Source organism: Onychomys torridus, chromosome 6 (genome assembly GCF_903995425.1).
Source record: "Onychomys torridus chromosome 6, mOncTor1.1, whole genome shotgun sequence".
Lineage (NCBI taxonomy): Eukaryota > Metazoa > Chordata > Mammalia > Rodentia > Cricetidae > Onychomys > Onychomys torridus.
In genome coordinates this window covers 111,405,984-111,433,706 of record NC_050448.1, presented here as the reverse complement: position 1 = coordinate 111,433,706, position 27,723 = coordinate 111,405,984, and the positions used below count along the sequence as shown (strand labels likewise).

At 35.9% G+C, this 27,723-nt stretch overlaps 1 protein-coding gene across 1 annotated transcript in view; it reads left to right on the top strand.

Annotated features, from left to right (window-relative positions):
* Window positions 1-27,723, top strand: part of LOC118586263 (B-cell scaffold protein with ankyrin repeats-like) — a 106,009-nt gene that overhangs the window by 831 nt on the left and 77,455 nt on the right. The gene's annotated exons all lie outside the window — the stretch shown is intronic.

The following is a 27,723-nucleotide window of genomic DNA, read 5'->3' as shown; positions in this document are numbered from 1 at the left end:
GTGTTTAATGTACTAAGCAGAATTCAATTGCTTGTAGCATTTTTTTTAGGTAGTATGATTTTTGGCCTCAGTTTATATACTTTAATCAATGTGAACAGTTGCTTTTCAGTTAAAATGGGAAATGTATTTATAACAATGGAAGATGACCCGAGATGATGTTAGAGCCAGTGATGTGGGGATGCCATACTGTTTCAAATGCTGAACACTGGCATTCTTCAGCATTGTATAGCTCAGGATCTCTGGCAAAGTAGCCTCTACAAACAAATGCACAGAAATCATCATTCTTTTGAACCCTGAGCAAGTGGCCACTTTGTAATTTTAGTTTAACAATTAAGTTGGATAGAGTATGCCAGAAGATGCCTTTTGTTTCACTGCTAGTCAAGTTAATAGATAGAGACAGTGGTTATTCTGAGCCACATGCTGATATGAGTCAACTTATATTCTGATGAGTGTTCTTGCTCCTCTGTGTATTTTTCTTCATGTCTTTGTTACTTCTCAATACAGTATTTAGCACTTGCTTCAGTTACTTTCTTGTGGATGTGAAAGTTCCCTTGCACTAGGTAGTATTTTGGCCTTATCCCAATCCTTCTCCATTTATGCACGTCGTCTTCTTTTTATTGGTTAAGTTTGCTTTCTACAGTTTTGTAAGTGTACACGATGCCTACAGACCAGTCTCACCCTCCACTTCCCTACCACCCTTGTCTATCTAACCTCCTCCCCACAAATCTCACTGTCCTATTCATGTCTATTGGGTTTGTTTTGTGACCCATGGATATTAACCAGTTTCCATGTAACCATGAGTTTGGAGTGATCCTTGGTGGCTGGTAGCTCACTGGTGGGTACCCTGTTCAAGACAATGATTCCCCATCTCCCAGAAGGAGGGCCTCACAGGACCCCTTTACTTCTTATCTTATTTATTAAGTGGTGAGACATCTTTCACAGTATAGAGTTGACTTTAGCTTAATGTGTACAGGGGGATCAATTAGTTCAACTGCTTCCTTTCTGAGAAAAGAAAACTGCTCCTCAGAGAGGTGCTTCCCATGGTCACACAAGCAGAAGCTGCCAGAAGGTCATCCAGTCATCCACTCATTAGCCACCATATGCCTCCTCACTAGATTTGTGTGGCAATAAGTGTGAAAGGTAAACATGTTTTGACACCCATGAAGACATGAATTATAATGACCACATCTCCACATCCTGTCACCAGAGTTGTGTTCACCATGAAGTATCTAACTAGTCCCTCAGTGGCAGGTGGCAAGGTTTAATGACCAGTACTAAAGCAGAGTTGGCATAATGTACAATGAATGGAAATTCGATTTAGAATGCATCTTTTGATTTATATTTAACTAGATATGGGTTAACAATGTCAGAATGGTGACCCTTCATCTGTTTCATTCTAAAGCTAATGGTTTTTAAAAGTTTTCTTCTTAATGGCTACCTTCTTTAGGAGCTATTCATTAAAGCCCAAATTATTTGTCCAATACTTTAAAATTTTTTAGTTGGCATTATTCATTATAGAAAACATTATAGATTAGAAGCAATATGTATCCCCACTTAACATGTGCTCAGTGCTCAGCCACAGCTTTTCCGAAGCATGGCTACTTAAGTCTCTCCCTCTAAAGAATTTACAGCTTTTTCTGAAACTATAATCTGGATTTGCCCTACTAAGCAAACCCCTGGTTCTACTCTGGTAGCTGGAAAAGTCTGCTTTCTCTAGAGCATCAGAAGGTTCTGATCAGGTCACTTCTGCTGAGAAGTAAAGAAGGAAACCCTTTAGACACTTAAATATGAGATAATTGAGTAATGTGTAATTACTAAAGAGGTCAGGCCTAGGCATCAGTGTGTCATGGTGGCATTGGATAAGGAGAAGAACTTTCTACTGCACATACTTTAGTAAGTACTGCCCACCTGTGAGGCCTCCAGACACAGGCCATCTCCAACCCAGTTCCAGCTTCCTCACTTCATTGTGATCATGAACAATTTCTTTCAGTTGTTATCAAAAAGCAAAATCTGGGGAAGCAGTAACACATATTTAGAAGTTGTTTTTGAGAATTAATAGGAAAATATAGGTGAAGTCCTCTTTAGGGTGTCATAGATGTTATTATAATTCTTAGATCATTTTTAAATAGTGTTGTATTTACCTATTTAAAAAGTAAGTTCCTGCTGAGTTTCATGGTACAGGCTGTTAATACTGGTAGGTGAGGTAAGAGGCCAGCTTGGGCTACATAAGAGATTCTAGAGCACCTTGAGCTATATATACAATGAAGCCCTGTCTCAAACAAATAGAAAAACAAGAAATGAAATTTACATTGAGAAGCCTTCTCATCTGGTTTGGAAGACAACTTAATGACTTAGCAATTTGAGAACTGGAAAAATTAGAAGGTATGACTTCCTGAGTAAGATCCTGCCATGTCTGTGGGGAAATACTGTGGTTAGAGGAATCCACGATGAGAAAACCAAGGACAGATGGATGCAAAGAGTATGAAACTGGAGCAGTATTCACAAGATTAAAAGAGGAAAGGAATTGAATAGGTCAAAATGAGTGCCACTTCCTTCCTGGAGTACCAGTTGTAGTCCAGTTTAGTTAATATATGATGTGGGTAAATGGAAGTATCAAAAATTGTGAAATATTTTAATTCCTCAAATATTTAAGATTATTTAAAGGGGAATAATCTACTTTCTCAAAATATTTACTGCTGCTTAAAAACATTTCCAATCTAAGCCAGGCATAGTGGCATATGCCATTTAATCCAAACATGAGGGAGACCGAGGCAGGCACATCAATTTGAGTTCAGGGCCAGCCTAGTCTACTTAGGGAGTTCCTGACCAGCTAGGATTATGCAGTGAGATTCTGTCCTTTTAAAAAAATCATATCTAAAGTAAATAAGGAGAATGATATGTGTGTTCCGGTGGGGTTGGGGGTAGGGGTGACTCAGTAAAGCCACTTGCCACCAAATCTGATGACCTGAGTTTGATATCTAGAAACCACATGGTGGAAGGAGAGAACTGACTCCAGCAAGTTATCCTTTGATCTTCATACATGAACTGTGGCACATGCACACAATGAACATGCATAGAGATACAGTATAAGTGTTTAAAAAAAAAAAGAATTGGAAGTAAAGACTGCCATTCTGGCCAAACATAAGCTGTATGTGTCAACAGTTTACCTGGCCATTGCCTAAGCCTCTGAGATGCATTTGTTATTTTATTACCTTATTTTTAGGTTGTTAGGTATCTTACAATGATTTTAGAAGCAACTATGAAATAAGACTAGGGAAGGAAAATATTTTCTAGGCATCATTGTTGAAACACAAATTGCTATTTGACATAATAGTTATCTAACTTCTAGATATATAAAATAGCATCCATGTTTTACTGCAGACATTCAGATGATCCCAGTGCTGGAAACTGTCAGACACTGTATGGGATTGGGTGTGTCCTTCAGAGAAAAACAATAAGAACCCTAGACATTTACACTACAGAAACTCCTTTGTTGGCTCCAACACCATACACTGAAATCTTCCAGAAACAAAACAACAACAACAACAACCTTTCCCGATCATGACTGGCAATCCGTCAGGCCTTCCAGCCTTCCCTGTGGTTTGCTTGAATCTACTTCATTAGACAAGTCGTGGCTTATAACACTGTGTGCCGGAGCTTCCTGTTTGTAAAGCTCTTCTGCCATGTTTGCTTTGGCATATTAGCAGTTTCCCCTGTCCTCTTTTTTTTTTTTTTTTAATGCTGTGCATGTTCTGAGCCAAAAAGTACAAGAACTGCTCCCGACTAGGAATTCCAGCTGTCCTCGACCCACTCTTCTTCCACTTTCTCCTTAGCCCTCCTCCTCCTCCTCTTTCCTCCTCTTCCCCCTTTTCCTTCTTCTCACCCTCCTTTTCCTCATTATTTTCTTCCTCCCCTTCTTTCTTCTATTCTTTCTTCTTTATGGTCTGATAGAGTCTGAAGACAAAGCTTTATTCTTTTCTCAGAGTCATCATTCTCATTAATCTTTATCCCATCTTTATAACTAACTTTCAGAGGAATATAATAGTGTTAAGAAAGCTTGAAATTTTTGGCCTTCTTTCAACATATATTTAAAAGTCATATTGAATGGATATCATATTACCTTGATCAGTATATGGTTTAGTATAATTATATGACTATATTGTACTTTTTAAACCATTAAAATGAAACTTTTTAAAAAAATTAAACTGCTTGGCCATTAGCTCAGGCCAACCACTGACTAGCTTTTACACTTAGACTCAGCCTGTTTCTGTTAATCTATATGTCTCCATGTGTTCTGTGGCTTTGCCTGTTGCCTTTACATCTCTGGATGGCAGGCTAGTGTCTCCTGACTCAGCCTTTCTGTTCCCAGAATTCTCTTCTCTCTTTGTCCTGCCTATACTTCCTGCCTGGCTACTGGCCAATCAGCACTTTATTTATTAACCAATCAGCAACATATTCACAGCGTACAGATATTCACAGCACTTCCCCTTTTCTTTTTTTTTTCAAAAAAAGATTTTAACTTGAATATAGTAAAATTACATATAACAAAACAATTATCAAACAAGAATTATAGTTATAATATCTAGTCTATTTGTATTTGGCAAAATTAAAGAAGATATCCTGCCTATCCTATATTTGTGAGTTTAAGGTTTTATATCTAACTTATCTTCTATAATAACTAAGGAAATTGTAACTATCTAGTCTTCAACTACATCAAAGACCTCAGAAGGATATACTATTACCTCAGAAATGGTAGAAGGATGCAAGTAACATTCTGGAGTCTTGCAAGAGTAGACAGAGACAGCTGGCAGCCTGGACAGTCATCCAAAGTTCCTCTGTAAAGTTGGGGCATCTGTCTTCAGCTCACAGTGCTAGAGTCTCTCAGTTACTTCTCTCTGTGTCCTGTAGAATATCTGGCAGTTTCCTTTGTGAAACAGGAAACTGAAAGACCATTTTGCCAAGCAAAGTTCAGTGGTCACCTTTCTATGGGCTGTATATATATTTCTACTCTCATTTGAGGTATTATGTTTATGTAACTCATTTAGATTGTAGTGGATAATTAAGAAATACAGATTAATAATCAGTCTTCTAAGATAGTCAAACATAATCATGTTAGTTTAGTTCTGATCCTTTCTTGTCTGTCACTGTGCATACTGTTGTGTAAATACAGTTCTGATCCTTTCTTGTCTGTTACTATGCATGCTGTGGTGTAAATACAGTTCTGATCCTTTCTTGTCTGTCACTGTGCATACTGTGATTATAAATACAGTTCTGATCCCTTCTTGTCTGTTACATTTTGGATGAGAGGGAAGGAAGCTTAAAATAGGAATGAAAGCCAGATAGGTGGAGGGGTAGGGGAGAGAAGGTTGGCTGACTGAGTAGGGCACACACACTACTTTAGGCCTAATTCTTAGTGACAAAGTCCAACAACTGGGGGTGAGTGTGGGACATGCCAGAGACAAAGAGGAGCATCAGAAGATAATGGTATATTAAGAAAAATGAGTTAAGAGAATGGAGGAAACAAGCGAAGACCATCAGGGATTCTGAAAAATATTTGAGGATATATGTTTGTGTGGATGACATTTAAATAGCATGCATGTACCTAAATCCAATCATCAAATGATTTTCCAGGAATTTTCACATAAAACTGTAAAGACATACCACAGTGTCAATAATCATATAAGACCTGTAGCATATCATCATTTAAAAATGGGATTTCATTTACTAAGATATTTTAGAATTAAGGATAATCTGATTAGAGTGCCCACAAGCAGCTTGTTTCCTTGTGAGAAATGTTCCTCAGTAAACCCCGTGTTTGAAGAGAATCCATGGGCTGTTAAGAGCTGATCGAGTCAATTATCTTTGTAATCTTTTCCTACATAAAATAGTGGCAACTAATTACTGTAATAAATTTAGGAAGATAATACATTTTATGTTCGTAGGTTAACTTAACATGCCACGTAGAAGCAACTTAATACCACAATAGTTTTTATTACCTCAAATAAATAGAGTGGATATTCCTTAAAGGAGGCAATAGATTCTGGTGTGAGTTCGGTAGAGATAACCACATTAACAGATGCTAGCTGGTTAGCTAGCAAGTGACATAGTGTAGCTAATTGCATTTATGAAAAGGGATAAAATTAGAGTTATTTCTGACCCTCTTATTTTTGAGGTAACTTGAATGCCACATTTCTGAATGTTCTTAGAATTTGGCTAATCATTTTGAAACTGTTTCTTTATATAGAAATCTTCCTTTGATTTTGAAAAGAACTAAAACACAAACAAACAAACACAACAAAAAACAAACTGGTACCTTTAGAGCCATGATAATTTAAGTAATTTCTTAGTAGTAAATTAACACTTAATTCGATAAAAAATATTTTAGTTTTTTATAAGATATGTATGACATTTTGATATGACAAATTTTTTATCAATTGGGAATAATTCCAGGATAGAGTCGAAAAACAAATGAAATCAAGTATCCTGTATGTATTTAGAATGTTAGCACATTTTGCTTTTATTTTTCTATTGTATATGAAACAGGAGGAGCATGACAGAAAATAAACAATCACAAGATATGTTAGGAGACACCCATAATCTGTGTAGTTCAGGTCTTAAATTTTATGTCTTTTTATTTTAATTTACATGATATATTTATTGTGTTGGTCCTGTGGATAAAATCCAGTACCTTACATATGCTAGGCACATGCTGTACCACTGAGCTAAATCCTGGCCTCAATGTTTATTTGAGTAGGTTCATCTTTGTAGCTTTAATCTAATTAATATTTATTTGCTTAAGTACTTTATAATTGTATTTGTGTGGCTATTTGGTGAAATATCATCCAAAAGTAGAAAATCTACAACAGGTTATTCCACAAAAGAATGAGCCATCCTTCATATAAAATTATGATTCATTAATCTAAAGATGATGGAATTCTTTTTAATAGCACAGAAAACATTTGGCGTTTGATCATGTGCTGATCCCTGCACTAACTGACCTTAACCTCTTGCAAACCTCCCTGATTCCTAGGAGGTATTATGTGCTGATGATCTCATTATTTGTTCATGATCGTACTTGATTCATGTTAGTGATGGAATTGATACATCTTATCTTAAAAGAAAAATGTTATAGAAGTGAAAGTGGTTTTTAGTAGATTTGTGGAATTGATATTTATGAGGACAAGTGGACTGTAGCCTCATATAGGGGTACTTATGTATTGCTTATTTATTCTTCAAGAATTTTTCTTTTTCATCTTTTCTGTTGGCTTCTGGTCATCACATACCATTTTTAAGTGAAGTAAGAGGGGAACAATGTGAGCAGTACTGTTTCATTTTATCTTCATAACTCAAACAACTTGAAAGCCCTCTGCTTGCAGAGATCTCAATTATTCAGTTATGAGAACTAGTTAACAGGAGCAAGTAGCAGCTGAATATTTTCTCCTAAGCCTGGCACAACTTCTCAGGCTTGGTTACTCTTCTGAGAAAGTCACCACTCCTTTCTAAAGACAGTCGCCAGGACTGTCCCTTGAGGGCCATACTTCATTAGTCTCAGTATTCTCATGAGCCCTTCCCAAGACTTGGATTAATCAGCTCTTTTCTTCTTAGTCAGAGGCTTACTGTTTAAGAAAAAGTGTCTGTGAGATGGTTAAATGCGTAAAGGCACCTGTAACCCAGGCTGATGACATTTTAGCCTCTGATGACCTGAATTTGATCCCTGGGTCCCACATGGTAGAAGGAAACAACCAGATCCTGTAATTTGCCACTTCTACACATGTACCTCCCTCCAAGAAAAGGGGAAAAAAGAAAAAGTAATATCCATTAATTAATTTAAGTTTATATATATACATATATATGCATATATATAAAATTTAACATTAAAAATTTCATTACATACATTCCTTAAATAAGACCATTTCCATGTAAGTATTTATCACCCATTAAACGGCCCCCATATCACCCCATTTGCCTTCCCCTTTCCCTCCAGTGAGTCCCCTTTGCTCCCCTAGCCACTTTCACTTCTACCTTGATGTTGTATATACACACATGATTGTATGTATCCATTTAAAATCTAGAACCACATACAAGAGAAAACTGTTGACATTTGTCTTTCTGAGACTAGTTGAACTTCATGGTTATAACCAGTTGCATCCATTTTCCCAAAAGTGGCACAACCTCTCTTAGAACATTCAAGTACACAAGTTGAAAACATCGTGACTGAAAAAGGCTCTGAGCATGTCAGCCTCCCTTTTCCTTAGTGGTGCTGAGGTGCTTGCAGTCACAGGAGAACTTCTAGATTAGAGATAGTCCCTGTAGAGATCAGGATTAGAGATATCTGGAAGTTTGTACCTCATCTGCAAATATTTTCCAAAAGTCAATTTCCCACTCCCAGGGATTGAGATGCATCTTTAGTTAATGCCTGCACATGTGAGACACAAGAATAAGTACTCCAGTGTCTTATCTCTTCTAATTCTAAAAATTATGAGATTTTGTGGGTGGTGGATCTAGGTCCAGGTAGGTTAAATATTTGCTTCAGGTCATTTAATTATACAGTTATAGAGCTGGGCTTTTAATCTGGGGCAGCCTGAATCCAAGACTTTGACCTGGTTATCAGTTTGTCCCTGAAATAAATTCATTTCATTCACACAAATATATACCCATGCCTATATCAGAAAGTTACTCTTCCCATTTGGAGTTCTTAATTTTTCTAGTATTTAGTACTTGTTATAATAGGAAACTATGTGATGTACAAGATGGTATTGTTAGCTAAAAGTACATTATCACAGGGACATTCTTTATAAGAACCAATAAACACAGCTTTCAAATGATTATTGTTTAAAAACAAAGTATTGTTTTCTCAAAGTGCTTGTAAGTGAACAAGGTAACAAAAAGAGCTACAGTATATTGCTAGAAAAAAAACCACGTTTTTAATCATGGCCATTGGGGTATTTAAAATCATCAGAGCTGTAATACAGATGTGATTAAAACATGCTGTAAAACGTTAGCAATAAAGAGTCCTTTAGAAACCCACTGTTTCTAATTTGCATCTGCCTAATGTTTGGCATCCTCAAAGGAATTTCCAAACCCCTACTAATTGACTCTTAGAAAATCCTTCTAATGTATCATTTGCTTTGACTCAATGGGAAATCTAAACAATGATCATTTAAGCTATTTAATCAGCGTTTTCCTACAAACGCTGAAGAGCAGCAGCGAGCATGCTGCACATGTGTCTGTTTTATTCAGAAGGCTTGAGGGCAGGGGCAGAAAGAACTAGAGCCGAAAGAAAAATGTTCAGATGGTGTACTAGACAGAGAACCCCTAAACCTAATGGTGTGCTAGACAGAACCCCCAAATCTAATTTCTGATCCTGTGAATATGTCAGGTACATGGCAAAGGGAGATTGAAGCTGCAGGTAGAGTGAAGATTGCCAACTGATGACTTTGAGATAGAGAACTCTCATGTACACTGTCTCGAATGGATCAGTGTAATCACAGTGATCTCAGAAGTACAAGAGGAAAAGTCTAGAATGATCCAATGGAATATCAGTGACTTCAGAAGTACAAGAGGCAGAGCCTAGAATGACCCAGTGTAATCACAGTAACCTGAGAAGCACAAGAGGAAAAGCCCAGGGGAATCACAGTGTCCTCAGAAGTACAAGAGGACTAGCTTCTAAGAAGAGCTAGAACAAATGTCTCTGGTTGGAAGATGTAAGTTTGGCCTGTGAGCCATGAATGGTGATGTCTTCTAGAAAGCAGAAAGTGTAATTAAGTGGATTCTTTCCTAATACCTCCAGAAAGAACTTGATCCTCCCAACCACTGAATTTAGCCCAGTGAGACCCCTTTCACTAACTATAACAACTATTAAGATAATAAATTTGTATTACTACTCAAATTTTGGAAGTGTGTGTAGCAACAATAGGAATCTTAAACAAATTACTCACTAGATGTGGATTCCACAAAGAGGATGGAGGTAGTACAAATAATAGATGCTACTAGGCCATGAGAAATTCATATTCCAGTCTGGTTACAAAACTAAAGCATGAAGGAATAAACCTTGATAAAATTTGAAGCACAGATCAATGACACTCTTAGAGTTACTTAGGCAAGATTCATTATGGAAAGATCGTTTTGGACTTCACATTAATTTAATGTCCATATAAAAAGAAAGGCCATGGTCTCAACAGTTGACACTCTTACAGTCCCTCCTCTTTCTCAACAATTGGACTCCTGGAGTTCAACCCGGGGCCTGGCAGAGGATCTCTGCATCCACTTCCATCAGTTATTGGATGAGGGTTCCAGCACAACCATTAGGATGTTTGGCCATCTGATCACCAGACTAGGTCAGTTTAGGCTTTCTCTTGACCATTGCCAGCAGTATACAGAGGATGTATCATTTGGATTTCTGTGGACCTCTCCAGCACTCTGCCTATTCCTGTTCTCATGTGGTCATCATTTATCATGGTCTGTTATTCCTTGTTCTCCCTTTCTGTTCTTGATCCAGCTGGGATCTACTGCTCCCCTTAGCTTTCTTTCCCTCAAACCTTACCCTTCATTACTCCCACTGTCATCCAGGTTGTTCATGTAGATCTCATCCATTTCTCTGTCATTGGGCGATCCCTGTGTCTTTCCTAGGGTCCTGTTTTCTAGGTAGCCTCCCTGGAGTTGTGAGTAGCAGTCTAGTCATCTTTGTTTTACATCTAGTATGAGTGAGGACATACCATGTTTGCCCTTCTGAGTCTTGGTTACCTCACTCAGGATGATTTTCTTCTAGATCCATCCATTTGCCTGCAAAACTCATGATGTCATTGTTTTTCTCTGCTGAGTAGTACTCCATTGTGTATATGTACCATATTTCCTTTATTCATTCTTCAGTTGAAGGGCATCTAGATTGTTTCCAGGTTCTGGCTATTACAAACAATGCTAATAGGAACATAGCTGAGCAAATGCCCTTGTGGTATGATTGAGCATTCCTTGGGTATATGCCCAAGAGTGCTACAGCTGGGTCTTGGGGGAGATGGATTCCCAATTTTCTAAGGAAGCGCCATATTGATTTCCAAAGTGGCTGTACAAGCTTGCATTCCCACCAACAGTGGAGGAGAGTTCCCCTTGCTTCACATCCTCGCCAGCATAAGCTGTCTTCTGTGTTTTTGATCTTAGCCATTCTGACAGGTTAAGGTGGTATCTCAGAGTCATTTTGATTTGCATTTCCCAGATAATTAGGGATGTTGAGCAATTCCTTAAAAGCATAGGGACAAATAGTCAAATGAATGGAAGCACATGAATTATGAACCAAAGGCTGTGGAGCCCCCAGCTGGAGCAGGCCCTCTGGATAAGTGAGACAATTGAATAGCTTAAACTGTTTTGGAGGCATCTAGGCAGTGGGGCCCGGACCTGTCCTTAGTGCATGAGTGGCCTGTTTGGAACCTTGGGCTTACACAGGGACACTTTGTTCAGCCTGGAAGGAGGGGACTGGACCTGCCTGTACTGAATCCCCCAGGTTTAAATGAATCCTGAGGGGAGTCTTGGCCCTGGAGGAGATTGGAATGAAGGGGAGGGGCTGGGGGGGGGGGGGGGGCAGGAGGGGGAAAAACAGGGGAACCCATGGCTGATATATAAAATTAAAACACAAATATAATAAATTTTAAAAAAGGAGAAAAAAAAAGAAAGGACTGTTACCTTCTAGTCTGGCTGGCTCATAATATATGAAACCACATCGTATAATTTAGGGGGTTATATTATAAAAGTAATACAGGATATAAGTTAATGTAAGAATATAATATATCACAGTCATACATTCAAAAATAAATATTGTAACACTTGTCTTGAATTTTAAGAGTATACACATACATATATACTCTTACTATGCCTATGATTTTTAATCTTAATTTACATGCCAATTCATATTATGTTTAAGAGTAATTTTAAATGTCAAAGTATAGGAATATTTTTCAAAAACATGATATTTGTAAAATTTAAAGATTTTTGGTTTGGCAATTGTTCAACTCAGCTTTTTTTTTTTTTTTTTTTTGATATGTGAGGACTTAGTATTTTGTTCTCAAGACAACTGTACACTAACAGGAGGTTGAATAAGGTGAGAATATTCCTCAGTCACAGATTGATTTTTCTTCCTTTCATTTTTGAGACACGTTCCCACTGTGTACCCCAGGTTTCCTTGAGCTTGAAAGCTCTTTGCCTTTGACTCCTGAGTGCTGATGCTAGGCATTGGATACCGTTCCTGTTCCCCTCAGCTATGTGTCTATATGGGGCATTAAAATGAACCTTGTAGCATAGTAATACATATTAACCTATTTCTTTTTATAGTATGTAACTCCTTTAAAGGCAAGAATTGTGCTTTTTTTATCCTTTTATCTCTCAAGCCTGACAACTGTCTTTTCATATGATCATTAAAATACTATATAAAAATGTAAATTGAATTGACAAATATATTTTATCACCAAAGTTCCTATTATAATTATAAGTTACCCTGCTGTGTTTCAAGATACTTGGTCCTGAAAATCCCAATGAGAAACAAGGACCATAAAGTGTTAGAATTCTGAGAGTGAGGACTAGGAAAAGAGGCAAGAAGATTAGACATCGAAATATGATTATGTGAAGGATTCTGTTTGGTTAAAAAAAAAAAAAAACTACTGTGGTTTTCATTCTTAATATTTCCAGATAATCATAAGTAGCTCTTTTAAACATTTTATTTTATTTTTGAACACATGTGTTTTGATACTTAAATGTGTATGAGTAGCCAAGGAGCCCAGAAGAGTGTGTGCTTCCTGGAGCTGGAGTTATAGGTGATAGTGCTACTTAATGAAGGTGCTGGAAACTGAATCTGAGTGAGGTTCTTTGGGAAGGCAGCATACGTTCTTATCTACTGAGCCATCTCTCTAGCCCATATATGACTCTTAAAATAGTGTGTGTGTGTGTGTGTGTGTGTGTGTGTGTGTGTGTGTGTGTGTGTGTTGCTGTTTCATTTTCTTTGACACAGAATCTCCTTCTCTAGACCAGGTGCTTCTGTAAATTACTATGTAGCCCAGGATGACCCCAAGCTCATGTAGACCCTCCTCCCTTAGTTTCCTGAGTGCTGGTATTATATGTGTGAGCTACCACTGTAAGTTTATTGATGGTTTTTAACTTTGATTATAACTATAAAACATATTAATATATGTAAGTTTAGCTGGTAAAATTAATACTAGTTCAATTTTATTTCAATAAACTCAAATATAACTGTCTACCTAGGAAAATATTTAATACTATATTTGGATAGCTATTTATGCTGTATTGAAATGTAATTAATTTGGCAATAATATTTAATGACTAAAGTGCATTATTAAAATCATTTAAGGATAAATTTAGTCTTGGCTTAGCACACATCTGTAATCCCAGTAATTAAGGTTGAGGGAGGCAGGATGATTGATATCTTGAGCTACATAGAGTGAACCTGTTTCACAAAACAAAGCATACATAGCAAGCAAGAAAAGAGTGAGTTGAAAGCATTTATTTTCATATTTTCCTAGTGCTACTCAGTCTTACATGAGAGGTAGATTCCATGTTTGATGGAAAATATCCTAAGTGTTTTAACAATAAGTAAATTACAAATATTTATAATATTTATTTCTGGTTCTTTTTATTCTAAAGTATTTCTTTGCCTGGAAGTTAACTTTTTATTAAAAGTATACATAGATCTTATTATATTATGAATATGCAAATGTCAGATACTAATGCAAACAGGTGACCAATTTAGTTACCATAGTCTTGTCTTTTTAATTTTGAATGTGATGCATGGAGCATGGGTATTTATAGTAGTAAAAACAAATCTTCATAAAGGTCTGAAGTAAAATATTTAGAATTCATTTTCACTTAATCACCTATTTACTATACCCTACACTGTCTCCCCTAATTCACCATCTAGCTTACCTTTTATAGCTTTTGATAAACACCACAAATATACACTATTGATTTGAGAATTCTGATCTAAAATTTTAAGTGCATAGTTTCAAATATGTCATCCTATGCAAATAGGTGATTTGGGCTTCATTTGATGAAACCCCATTAGTGAATAAAGGCAAAATTTGAGTAGGAAATTTACTTAGTAAACTAAATTGAGTCTCTAACTAAATAATAGAAGCTATTTGGATTTCTCATTTTCACATAGGAAAGACTAAGATCTTTTTTCTTCTCTTCTGTCAACAACACTTAAGAAATTAAGAGCTGGGCTGGAGAAATGGCTCTGAGGTTAAGAATACTGACTGCTTTTTCAGAGGTCCTGAGTTTAGTTCCCAGCAATCACATATTGGCTCATAACCATCTATAACAGGATCTGATGCCTTCTTCTGGCATATATGTGTGTATATATATATATATATATATATATATATATATATATATATATATATATATATATATAGAGAGAGAGAGAGAGAGAGAGAGAGAGAGAGAGAGAGAGAGAGATGGATATATAGATATATAGATGATAGATGATAGATAGATATAGATATAGATATATGCAGAGCACTTATATACACAATATAAAATTTAACATTTATATTTTTAAAAAGTAATTAAGAAAAATGGCTAATATCATCCAGCCTAGTACAAAAATATTATATTAAAATATCTATAGTTACCCTTACACCCTCAGTGGACTTAGAATTACCCAGGTGCTTGCTTCTATTCTCTTCTGGGCCCTACTCCTGGAAAATTCAGTTCTTAAGTAGTATGCAAAGGTGGATCTATAAAACAAGAGGATTCTTTCCATGTTGTTAGAAGAGAATGGATTTAAAGTGACCTGGAAGTGATTGCTGACAACAGCTGTCCCAGGTTTAAAGAATTTCTACTGTTTGGATCAATGGCTGCCCAGAAGTCATGTGGGTGGGAGGAGACACACTTTGCCAGTTTGCTGTTTCTCTTAAATTAAAAATGACTGTAGGATTACAGGCATCGAGATGAGTCTCATTTACTAGATTTGCCTGCATTAAATGAATAGATGACCATCCATACTTTGGTTCTGTTCGTACTTGTTTTCTAGTATGTAACTTTCTAAATCATTCTCCAGTCTTTACCATACTGCTGAAATCTCCAATTTATATAATTGGTGATTAAATTTTTGCAGAAGGTTTGCTAAAGGTTTATTCTTGATCAGTAATGTATTTATAATATTATGCATGCAATTCTGTACATAGCAAAACTCTCAGATGTCAGTATCAAAGCAGTAATCAAAAGTTTGCTTATATAATTTCAAAGTCCTTTGGGAATTTCAAGTCATGGAGGGGATTACATGTTGGCAAAGAAGGATTGGTTTACAAACATAGGTTAGCATGCTAAATCTACCCAGTTCCTGAAAGTATTTCAGGAAGAAAAACGATTTGGTCATTGTTCTGAAGTCATGATTACCCACCTCTCCCTCCCTCTTTCCCCTTCTCTTATTTTCCATTGCTTTCACCATCTTGTACTTTGGTGCTTTGAAAAGAATAGGATGAATTGAGGATGAAGGGTTAGTAGAGAAGCAAGTAGTTTTCTCTTGCTCAGAGATAACAGACATTGGTTTAGCCGTTTATGCAGGGTTGGTCTTTTTTTCAATCTTAGCAAATGTTCCTATGTTGCTGCCTACTGGGAAGTCATGAAAGGGATTGAAGTTTTTTCCCAATTTTTAGTAACATCTCTTGCACTGTAGTTTGATAGTTGAACCGTGGTTTGACACTAGAGAGTGTGAGATTAATAGTTTTCTCTTGCTATGGCCTTCAATATGTATCTTAAGCTTTTTAGCCTATGCATTTTCAAGCTTAAAATTTTATGTTTGGGTTGAAATATTTGAAAAAAACACATAATACCATGAATAATCTAAAAGAATATAAAAATGTTCATGTAGGAGTACTTTGTATATTATTATCATCAAGTGGGAATTTTGATGTAGTTATTTTGAAATGTGGCTCATTTACAATCAAGTGTAAGAACACTTCTCAGTCAAAGAACTCAGGTGATTGCATTGGTAATAAAGCTGAGATGTAGCAATATCTATATTGAGTTAACTAGCAACACTAAGTAAAAAGACAAAATAATAAGGTAAGGGAAACCAAACATATATTGGTTTACATTTTTATTTCAGGAAAATGGAATCTATGTGGTGATATATTGTATATACTAATAAAAGTTGCCTGAAGATCAGAAAACAGAGCAAGCCACTAGATTAAACAAGATGTCAGGCAGTGGTGGCACACACCTTTAATCCTAGCACTTAGGAGGCAGAGATCCATCTGGATTTCTGTGAGTTCAAAGCCACCCTGGACTACATGAGATTGACTCAGTCTATGAGAGAAACAGAGCCAGGCAGTAGTAGCACATACCTTTAATTCCAGTACTTGAAAGTCACACCCTTTTAATCCCAGCACTTGAGATCTCATGCCTTTGCTTGGGAAGCACACCTGCCTTTAATCTCAGGAAGCTGGCAGAGAAAGGTATATAAAATTGAGGAGGCAGGAACTAGAGGCTCTTTTAGGCTGAGGAGTTGGTGAGGTAAGAGGTGGTAGCTGTGTCTTGCTCTGCTTCTCTGATATTTCAGCTTTTACTCCAATATCAGACTCCAGGTTTTTATGAAAAGACCATTTAAAATTTGAGCTACAAACATGTAACAAGATACCTTATAATTAGACAGATATACCTATCCAGCATAGGGGCTTTGGACCATAGGCCAATGGCTATTATGAACATATTCCCACAATGCTATTGAAGTATAATGAGACAACTGTAGAAGGAAGTGGGATCCTGTTTAGAAGCTTATTTTATAGCTGGCTCCTCGTATATTTCTCATAGCTTTTACCATCACAATAAAACTAAAGATAAACAGTTTTGAACTAATATGTCTGCACTACAGAATGAAACTATAAACATGACACAGGATCCTTAGCATGCATGTTTGAAGCTGAGATAGTAGGCTTTATATTTACCATTGGTCAAACTTTCCAGTTGGAATTTCAAGATGTGATTTTTTTGTTTTTCAGTTATACCAGTCAATATCTACTAAAATATTTAAAGAAAATTCAATTCTCTGAAATCATATTCAAACTTCATAAAGATGTACAATAGGATACTTAAAAATCAAGAGAATTTAAATACATTTTATCCTATAGTTACTCTAGTAAGAGTTGTTGAACTATTAGAACCCTAAAACGATTTTTAAGCTTACATTTTCTATTAACGTTTGTCAGACTTGGTTTTATAGCCAAAAATATTCTGATATAACCTTACAAATAAAACTGACTCTACTGTGTACTTACAGAGTTTTATAAGTCTGTATATTTTAGAAACAAATAGTCATGTAAATTTAGTCTTGATAGTGTTTTTATTAAATATCTTCTGAACATCAGCCCTAAATTTTGTGTAATTATATACTCTTTGCTTAAAATGTATTTTTTGCTTATAGAATGGACATTGCCACAGAGCAAGGAATTTGTGAGATGAATTGCCTAAGATCATATAAACCTATGTCACTCTGATCCTATTGCACCCTATACTGTAACGCTAACAAATATTCAGTAAGCATTTGCTGATCAACAGTGTGGTCACAGACTTGTGCAGGTTTGGTTACTCACAAAGGAAACTAGGAAACATGAGTTCACATCAAATTTGCCTTTATATAAACCAATGTAAGCCACAAAGGACATAAGAAAGCCATTATATGGAAGAATGTGATGTAAAGGCTTTTGTTTCTCAATGTGTTTCTTATTTAGTAACTTCATTTGGGTATTTAATTCTGAAATTAAATAGGTATATTTTTTCCACTCTTTTTCTTCTTTTGTTCAATGTAGAGACATAGCTCAAGTCAAGCCATATTTTCTTCAAAGCACAGAGAAGGACCGGATCAGAGTGTACAAAATCCTATTAGCTAAAGTAATTTCCTTCCACCATTCTCTTTCAGTATTATGGGTATGTGCGTAATATTGAGCATACTCACGTTTTAATTTTTTTTTCAGAAACTAATGCCAAACATTTCCCTCTTTTTCCTTCTACGGTTAAGTAATCTTCCCATATTTAGATATATATTGAGAAATGTTGTAGAGGCAGTCAAAGTTAATATCATGGGAATGTGAACTACACATCCATGGTACTAATGTTTCCCATCAAGATTGCCCTCATTTTATTATATTCTACTTTGTAATAGAATATAGTTATTCATAATTAAATCAATAATTTATTTCTATAGTGACTAGCTAGACAGCATAAATCCTGTAGGTAGAAATTAAACTCTATGATGACTCAATAGGAACTCATAAATCAATTTTCAAAAACAAAGAGGTTATCAGAAAAATAAGGCAAGTGGCCCTTTAGAATCTGAAGGATAACTGTTGTAGAACTCCTGGTAAAAGTTCTAAAAATGTTATGAAGCATCATTGGCAGAAAAAAATCCTACATGCTCCAGAGATGGTGTAGTTTGTAATATGGCCTGACTGTGTAGCAGAGCCTTTGTGAATGTGGATTTTTTTCACAACTGGGGAATAGTTTCCTGTGGCTATCTACCCTAATGTCTTTCAGCCTGCCAGTGTACATAATCAAACTTTTGGCTTCTAGAAAACTTACTGATATGAAGGAACTGCACATTTGAAAGTGATTTATCCTTCACATTGGCGCATTAATGTGATTCGTATCATGGAATCTCAGAAGCTGGCTCTATCATTATGCTTCAGTATACTTAATTTCAGCAATTATATGTTTTCATCTTATATGAAATTATATATGTATTTTTAGGATATGCCAATGTGGTCAACATTTCTGCAGATTTTATTTGGATATCAAACATAGTTAAGAGTTAAGTCAGTGATAAATTACTGTTATCACTGCCAGGTGATTGTGAACTTGTCATTTTATTACTTTAATGCATTCATGGTTATAAGATGTAATTATTTGAGGCACACCATGAATGAAGTCTTAAGTTCTATACATAGTATCATGAAAAGGTCAGTTAAAATACTCATAGGACATCTGTGGGTCCCAATGGATCCATTATTAAATAGTCATAAGGGAAGAAGTCATTTATCATTATGACTGAATTTCATATATTCTCATTCCTACCACATGGTATTTTGTGTCTTTAGAAATTTGTGTCAGTTGTAACCACTGAGTGATTATCACTAGAAAATATTTATGGGGATTTTACTGAGAGTATTTTTCCACTGTCTGCATAGATGCCAGTCACTATGGGAAGGCCTAGTGAATGCTCAAGAGATTCATGGATAGAACAGTGCTTTGTCTAAGGGACATGACCTTCCCTCATATGGCCTTTGAGTCTAAACATTGGTTTAAGAGTCTCTGAAGAGTGGAGAGATGACTTAGTGGTTAGGAGTGCATGTTGCTCTTCTAGAAAGTTCTCTGAAATTCCATTCAATAACTCCAGCCATTTTGTTTTCTATACTCAAATCTAGAATTGTATTATTTATAAAGATGAAATAGAAACTCAATATGCTATATACTCTTTTACTTTACCTACCACCAAATTACCACAATAATCACTGGAGTTAAGAAACTTTGATATTTAATCTCCAATTATTAATGGTACCATTTGTTCTCAGTATAGATTTCATTATTCCCCACTCACACCAAAAGTTCAATGGAAGAATCTAATCATAATCCTTGTACTTGTGTTGCAGAGGACAAAAAACACAGTATTTTCATGGATGGATATTTTAATATTTCATGAAAGGAAACCTAGAACATTTTAGAAAGGATAGGCAAAGATAGTAATCAGCCAGTGTCCTGCTTGTACTTTACTTGTAAGCAAAGAAATCTTTTTACACCTTTAAAGTGTTAAAGGGGGGAAGGACAGAAAGAAGAACAAGAGAAGAAGGGAAAAGAGAGTCTATGTGGTCCACAAAGCCGAAAGTATTAACCACCTAACTCTTTACAGGAAGTCTGCCTATTGAGTCCTGTGCTTATCATAACAGGAACTGGCATTTCAGATTCAGTGGTGCTCACAGGCTGCTCATGCCATCTGTGTACATTAGCTCTTGAATACTGTAGAGTACAACCCTATTGATATATTAAGATACTCACGGTTGCCGGGTGGTGCTGGCGCATGCCTTTAATCCCAACACTTGGGAGGCAGAGCCAGGTGGATCTCTGTGAGTTCAAGGCCAGCCTGGGCTACCAAGTGAGTCCCAGGAAAGGCTCAAAGCTACACAGAGAAACCCTGTCTCGAAAAACCAAAAAAAAAAAAAAAAAAAAAGATACTCAGGTTTATACATTGCCTTTTTCATTCTAATAACCCTAAAAATCACCCCATCCATACTTTTTAGGCTCTCACATTGTCAACACCAAAAATAATTCCTGAGTATCAGGTACTTTCAGTGAAATAGACTCTTTCCACATGAGCAGTTGTACAGCAACAGAGAAAGTCTCAGAGATGCAAAACCAGAAGGAAGAAGTGATGTGCTAAATAACTGACCATTGATGATTCTAGCTGGTGATCCAGGGAGATGTGGGAGACATATCTGTAGTGTTGACTGCACAAACGTGGGCAAATTGTACAAGAAACACAAGGCACGTTTGCCTCCATGAATAAATAAAAGGAGCCAACTTTCTTGGAGGAGAAATATGAGATAGTGTTTCACCATCTCAATATCTTTAGAAAATCCTGGTTTTAGTTTCCTTATACTGAAAGTATCATTACAGAGTTGAAATATAAAACTGATTCAACTGTATTTACTGAATGTCTGAAATAAAGGTATGTGCACATGTACTGAACTTCCTGGGTGGGGGGCACACCCATATCATAGAAGTCTGATTGATTAGAACTTCATGATTGCACAAAGCTATAATGTTAAAGGTACAGAGACAAAATTAATTAACATTAGTCTCCTTGAGAACATTCATAGTCCACTTCTCTTTTAGAAGTGTGTGTGGTATGTGCATGTGCGTGTGTGCTCACTGATCAGAGGACAATTGCTCAGGAGTTAGTTTTTCCTGACACTGTAGAATTCTACTGTGCAGAATCCTGAGATTGAACTATGTCACAAGTGTACTAAAGTGCCTTGAAACACTGGACTGTCTCTGACCCCATAGCCCACTTTTGTATATAACTAATATCCTTTTGAGTGCCTAGAAAACATCTGGAATATAGTCTTAGTGGATCATTAGTGTTCACCATTCCAACAACTAAAAATGTGATCGCTACTTACAACCTGTAACTTTCTAACTTCCTGCTTTGCTGTAATCTACCTACATGCTGCCTACAGTGATTTACTTAGTCATTGCCTTGCCCTACATTTTTTCCTCCTATGATGATAAAAAGCTCTATAACTAACTGCTTCTTTGTTGAAACATGTCATTCAGGCAACCTGAATCCATGTTCTCAGGTTCTGGCTATTCATATTTGGCTCAGATTAAACTTCTTCTTGCCCCCTTTGAAATAAGATCTGTGTTTTGCATTAAAGTGCATGATTATAACAAGATGAAGTTGCTTGACTATAACTTTTATCTTATCATTTTCTAACTTTTTCTAGGGATATAACAGGGCCTTACTCATACTAGGAAAGCACTTAATCACAAAGCCACATCCCTAGCCTTTCAACCTTTCAATTTTCTTTCCTTTTAATTGGTAGTGATAAAAATATAGTTTTAAAAGTTAGAATCTTGCAATATCTTCTCATTATGCTTGATATATTGGGTTGATATTGGGTCTCATTTAAAAAGAAGAAAAATGTTCATTTGAGACTGAGCTCCTAGAAAAGAATTTTGATTTACATTTAGCCTTATTCTTTTGATAATATGCATAATCTTTTTTCTGTATAAACACTATTACTAATATAAATTATTGATATAAATTTCCTTTCAGATTAAAAATTCATTATAGTACTTTATAAGAACATGAGACATTATTGAATCTGACAGAATACTTCATAAGAAGTAGAAAAAACATTAATATGGCTTTATTTTATTCTTGAAAACAATTTGTTAGGGTAAAGAAACTGTCTCCAGGCATGAGTGTGGCATGACTTTTATACCCTGAAGTATAGGTTGTGACTGTAAGGTTGCTGGATCCTTTAGTGATGGTAAGAAATAAGCTAAATAGTCAATAATTGCCATATCCTAGGTGATGTGAATTAGCAGAGGACCACTTTCTGATAGGAAAAGAGAGGTTGGGTCTTAGTACATTCATCTGGGATTTGTTATTCCTTTCCCATGCTTATAGTTGCTCCAGATCTTGTCATATATAAAAAGTGGAAGCTTGTCTAAAGGAGGGACTCTACAATGTAATTACTCTGGAATCATTGTCATGGGGCTTTTTGATGACACAACTTATCTTGAGTCACATTTTTTCGTGTAAGTAAGAGCTCACCCATGCTGTATCCACAACACATTGGGTCAGTAAGCTAGGTTTGGATAGAATTATTATTATTATTATTATTTTTTTTAATTTCCATCCTTCTTTTGGTGAATTTATACATTTGTTCATAACTCCCCAGAAAGCCACACAACATTGTTGTTCACGCTTTCATTACTTTTATATTGCTAGATTTGAGACTTACATTTTGAATTACCTACTGGGGATTTTAATTGCATCTTCAGTAGTAATGTTTTTGATTATGTTATGTATTTCCAGGAATGAAATTTTGTATTTCTATGAGCCATGTTCATCATTTATTATTAAAATTCCCAACCTATAGAAATTCGCATTAGTACCTGTCCTTAAATTGGGAGAGTAATGATTTAGACTTGATTTAGTTCAAGTGTGTAAATGAAGTCCATTGTCTCCAGACTACTTTTGAGAACACAAGAATAATTCTTGTTGGATCTACAACCTACATATTTTAGCCATAGTATGTATAGAACTACATGTGGAACACACTTTTCTAAAACAAGGAGCAAGAGTGTCATTGATATGAATATGGATTCTATTAACTTTTGGTTTTGGACTCATGTCAGTATCCTAGTAAAAGAATAGAAGGTAGCACAAAGGTGTATGATCATCTTTGTGGTTGTGACTAGTTCCCTGCTATGAGAGATCATCAGTGAAGAAGACCATATCTTCTCACCTTGTAAGGGTTAAATGAGTGAGTTCAGGGGCTAGTTCAACTTTAGCAGGCTTGGAAGATACTAGAATTAGACCCCTCCCTCAGTAACCTGTAAAACCAGGAACTCCTACTGTGAGCTATCATTACTGGTCTGAAGAATGGGGCCTGGGTCATATCTCTGGCTCTATTTGGACATCCTAAATTGTCTGTAGGTCATTAGTAAATAACTACCAAAACTTGGTTCCCAGAAGGCTGAACACTGTAAGATTCCAAGCAGCTTTATACCACTGCCCACTTCCTGTAAGACTCATTTCAAATAGGCCTATCAATTGCCAGGGCAGGAAAAGTTCCTTGGGAAAAGATGCTTGTTTTAGAAACTTTCCAAACTTACATGTGCAGATCAGCACAATGACAGCATAGATCACTGTCCACTCTTGCTCTTTGAGAGTGTTATCTAGAATAAACCATGTCCTGGGTGACTTGTCTGAATTCTCTCCATGGGAATCACAGGGGAGTCAAGGGGAGACTTAGTGACAGTCAGTGGATGTTAACTATCTAGTGGCCGCTGAGAAACACAGAAAGTTTCAATAAATAATAATTGAGAAAATTAAAGACCAAATGACTTGCAGGACTTCATCTATTAGGAAGAAATAAATGATATTTAATGCTAATCTTCAGTCTTTTGAAAATTTTCATAGAGAGGTTATTGACAAAGTACAAATCAAAACTAAATGAAAATACTTGCTCAGTTTTCATCATGAACAAAAGATGTTCAAAGAGTACTGAAAGATACTAAAGATTGCATCAATATTTGCCTACAATTTTAGTCACTAAATTCATACATGTATTATTAAATATAAACTTAATGCATATCTTCTCAATTTCAATAATAAATGGAGAAACAAAATAATGCTGTTTCTCCATTTATTATTTTTAATTGTATTTCACTAAAATTTCTCTATTTATTTATTTGTTTGTTTGTTTATTGTGACACTTTGGATGGAACATAGACCTTGGGCATCCTAGGCTGGCTTTCTGCCAGAGAGCCACCTCTCCAGCTGTTGATCACTGTTTTGTGGGGCAATCCTAATGCCCTTAGTGTTGGTATGAAGTCTACAATGACATGTATTCAACTCACTTCTGTCCTTTTTCTGTATTTCCATGTCCTCTCTTTGGTCCTGCTGTATTGGGGTTGGATTTTGTCTGTCATTTATTTTGATTTCCTGTATGTTGCATGTGGAGCAGTGGCAAGTCATGTGCACTGATAGTCAACAGTTCTCTTCCCTTTTGGTTCCTAACACAGGTCCTTCCCTTGGGAGCCAAAGAACCAAAATCCTTTCTATGTTTCTTCCTTGTTCTCTCCTATATCAATACTGTTTCTTTAAAATCACTTTTTAATCTAAAGAATTTTTGACAGATATCAAAAAATTAAGTTATATATATTATACATGCATGTTGTGTTATGATAAACACTATTTGTTATTTATGCATTTTGATGTTAGCCATTATATGCTGGCATCTATCTACTGGTATGCTATATATGAATTTATATCACTTAGTCCACCTGACTTGCCTCATTCTCTATGATAGTTTAATCTCAACTTGCAATTAACAACTAATCAGTTTTTATATAAGTTTTTCATTATATGTGCAAAATCATCTCATGCTGCTGCCTCTGCATTTTAAAATCTCCTTTCAGCTGTGCCAAGCCTCTGTGATTACTACTCAGTCCCAGGTTTGTCAATATCAGTTGTGTAACTGTCTTAGTTTCTGTGGCTCTTGTTCCCAAAGCCCCCCAGCCGAAAGGCTGACCAGCCTCAGGGAATCCTGAATAGTTCCATCCCCAAACTTCCTTTTGCTACTTTTCTCAACTTACATGTGTGTTACACTTTAGACAAGGTGCATTCTAAAACAGGGCATCTTAATTTTTTCTGCTTGTGAGCACTTCTTACCTATTTTTCATCACCCCAGCTATGTAGTATATATGTCTATAAAATAGTACACACACTAAATATTTATTGTTAATAAATCATAAGCACATTTGTTTTAAAATAATTATATATATATATGATTTTTATCATTTATCACAAGCAAACCTGTGTGTTTATTTTTACATAAATAATTAAATCTCAGCTGAATATTTGATATTTGGGACACAGAACATCTTTAATTTTTTTGAGTTTGTTGATATTTATAATCACCAATCCTGAGAACACCACAGGGAGGGGGAATGGCAGAATAATGTTTAGAGAAACTTAAAAAATGTTGGAAATGTTGTTCTAGTGACAAACTAAACTTTACCAAGTGACATTTCCTGAAATTGAAGTCCGCAACTCAAATAGTAATTCTTAAATTTAATCATCCTAATACAATTCAATTGAAAAGTATATTAATTTGATATACACACTAAGTAATAGCAACATAAAATATTAAAAGGCCATTTCCTACAATTAAACCTTTGTGTTTATGTAGGAGCAGATAATATGGTATGTACAGCAAACACTGCAGTTCATGATATGCCTTAGTCTGGAATCTGAGCTGTAATATTTCAGGTAGTGTGCATTGCTTTTACATTATGTGACTGTATACACAGTGCAAATTGTGTCTGTTGTGTGTTCAGAACGAAGTCTGTAGTGAAGTCACACAGTGCAACCTAGGAGCATGTGGCCAGAAACACCTCCATTTCAGTGTGCATTTGATGTGGAATAGATTTTTGGTTGCCAGGAGTTCAGAAACGTCTCAACTCTTGTCATTTTGTATGCTAACCCTCCCATACAGGATCCTGACCCAGAGTTTAAGAAGCTGGATCAAAGCTGTAGAAATGAATTCATTTCTCTGTATGTATATATTTATGTAACCCACATGTAGATCAAGACAGAGAGTAATTCCAAATGCCAGCAGGTTTCCTCAGCCTGGTCTCAGATATCCTCATCTGTGTCCAGTTAGATTAGAAATGTTCTCCTGCTGGGTTCACTCTTGCTTATTTCCCTCAGTGTTGTTCCTTCACATAAATCTTTAGATTTATCCATGTTGTGTGCAGCCAGGGCTCATTCCTTTCATTGCTGTACAGCACAGTATCTTATGGTATCAGTGTGCTGGGAGAATTCGATCTTTGAGAACTACCTTATAATTCACAGTAATCTGTTGAAATTGCTCTGAAGACATTATACCAACTCTCTGCTTCCTCTTGTGAGTGACTCACTTTTTCTTTCTGGATATAGAAAGAAATTTAATAATAACCGTTAAACTAAGGTCAATTTAATCCAGGTTTGCTTTTCTTAACAATTTATTTTTTCCAATTGTCCACCATTGATTCATAAAACTGGTACCTAATATTCCTTATTCTGAGAATTTAAAAAAAAATTATTAAAAATCTTGGGCCAGTGAGATGGCTCATTGGGTAAAAATCCTTTCCATATAAGACGAACAACCTGAGTTTGATCCGAAACCACAGCTCCCACAGTAAAATGAAAGAACTCACTTCGGAAAGTCATTGTCTCACTATCATAGGGTGTGCATGCAGCATTGACACTCGTGCAACACAAGCACATGTAAATAAAGTATTTTCAATCTTTAACTATCTTTAAAACTGTTATCAGCATGTACTAAGTATATATAATAATGGGTTTCATTATGACATTTTCATGAACTATGAACTATATACCACATTTTGATCGCCTTCATCCCCTTTCCCTACTTCTCTCCCTCCCATTGACCCTTTTCCTCTGAACATCTGGAGCACTTCTGCTTTGGAATGTTTGTATATGTGTTCGTGTGTGGGGTAAGCACAGGTATGTATGATGTGTGTAGATGTTCATGAGGATATGTTCACATATGCATATAGGTGTGCTTATACATATGTGCATGTGTATGTGAAGGTCAGTGGTACTTGTAAGGTGTCTTTCTCAATGGTTTTCCACCTCACAGGGTCTCTTGTTAAACCTGAAGCTCAGCTAGATTGGCTTGTCTATGAGTTCCAAGGATCTGCCTGCCTCCACCTCTACAGTGCAGCGGTTACAGATGCCACATCAGCTTTTTGGGTTTTTGATTTGGCTTCTGGAAATCATGTCCTCACGTTTGCATAGTAGGTGCTTCATCAACTGGGATAGATCTGCAACTGCTTTAAAAGGACACAGTGTAACCCTTTCTCATCTGCATTTCTGGAGTTTGTGTTATCCACATATTGAATCCTTTTCTTCTTTTTATCCACTTTATCATATTTTGCTACGTTGCTTTAATTTTATTCTTTCTTAACATTTGCAATGCAGCATCCAGCTTTGTTTCTGGTTGGAAATTAAAACGTTATTTCTAATCTAGTTATTACTTTTTAAATTTTTCTTGCATAATGTAGTCTTGTTTTTTTTAAATTAAGTCAAATTGTCTTCTAACTCTTGTTTTATGCAAGCTACCATGATTTTTGTGCACTAAAGGCCTGTCAGTTTATCCCTTTATTATTTTCACTAATTCTTGTACAGCAAATTTTTATTATGATGATCATTGTTATTGTTATTATTGTTTGACATAGTCCCATCCCATAAAAAAAAAATTAGTACTGCTAATATTTATTTTGCTTGTATTTGTCTAAACAAAGGTTAGACTTTCTATTTTAGTATGGAGAGGAAAATACCCCTTTGCATTTTCTTCCTTATCTTATTTGGTGCTTTTAAATGACTGGCTTCTCATCTGCTTCCTATGGTCTGAAGGAAAGGTGGGAAAA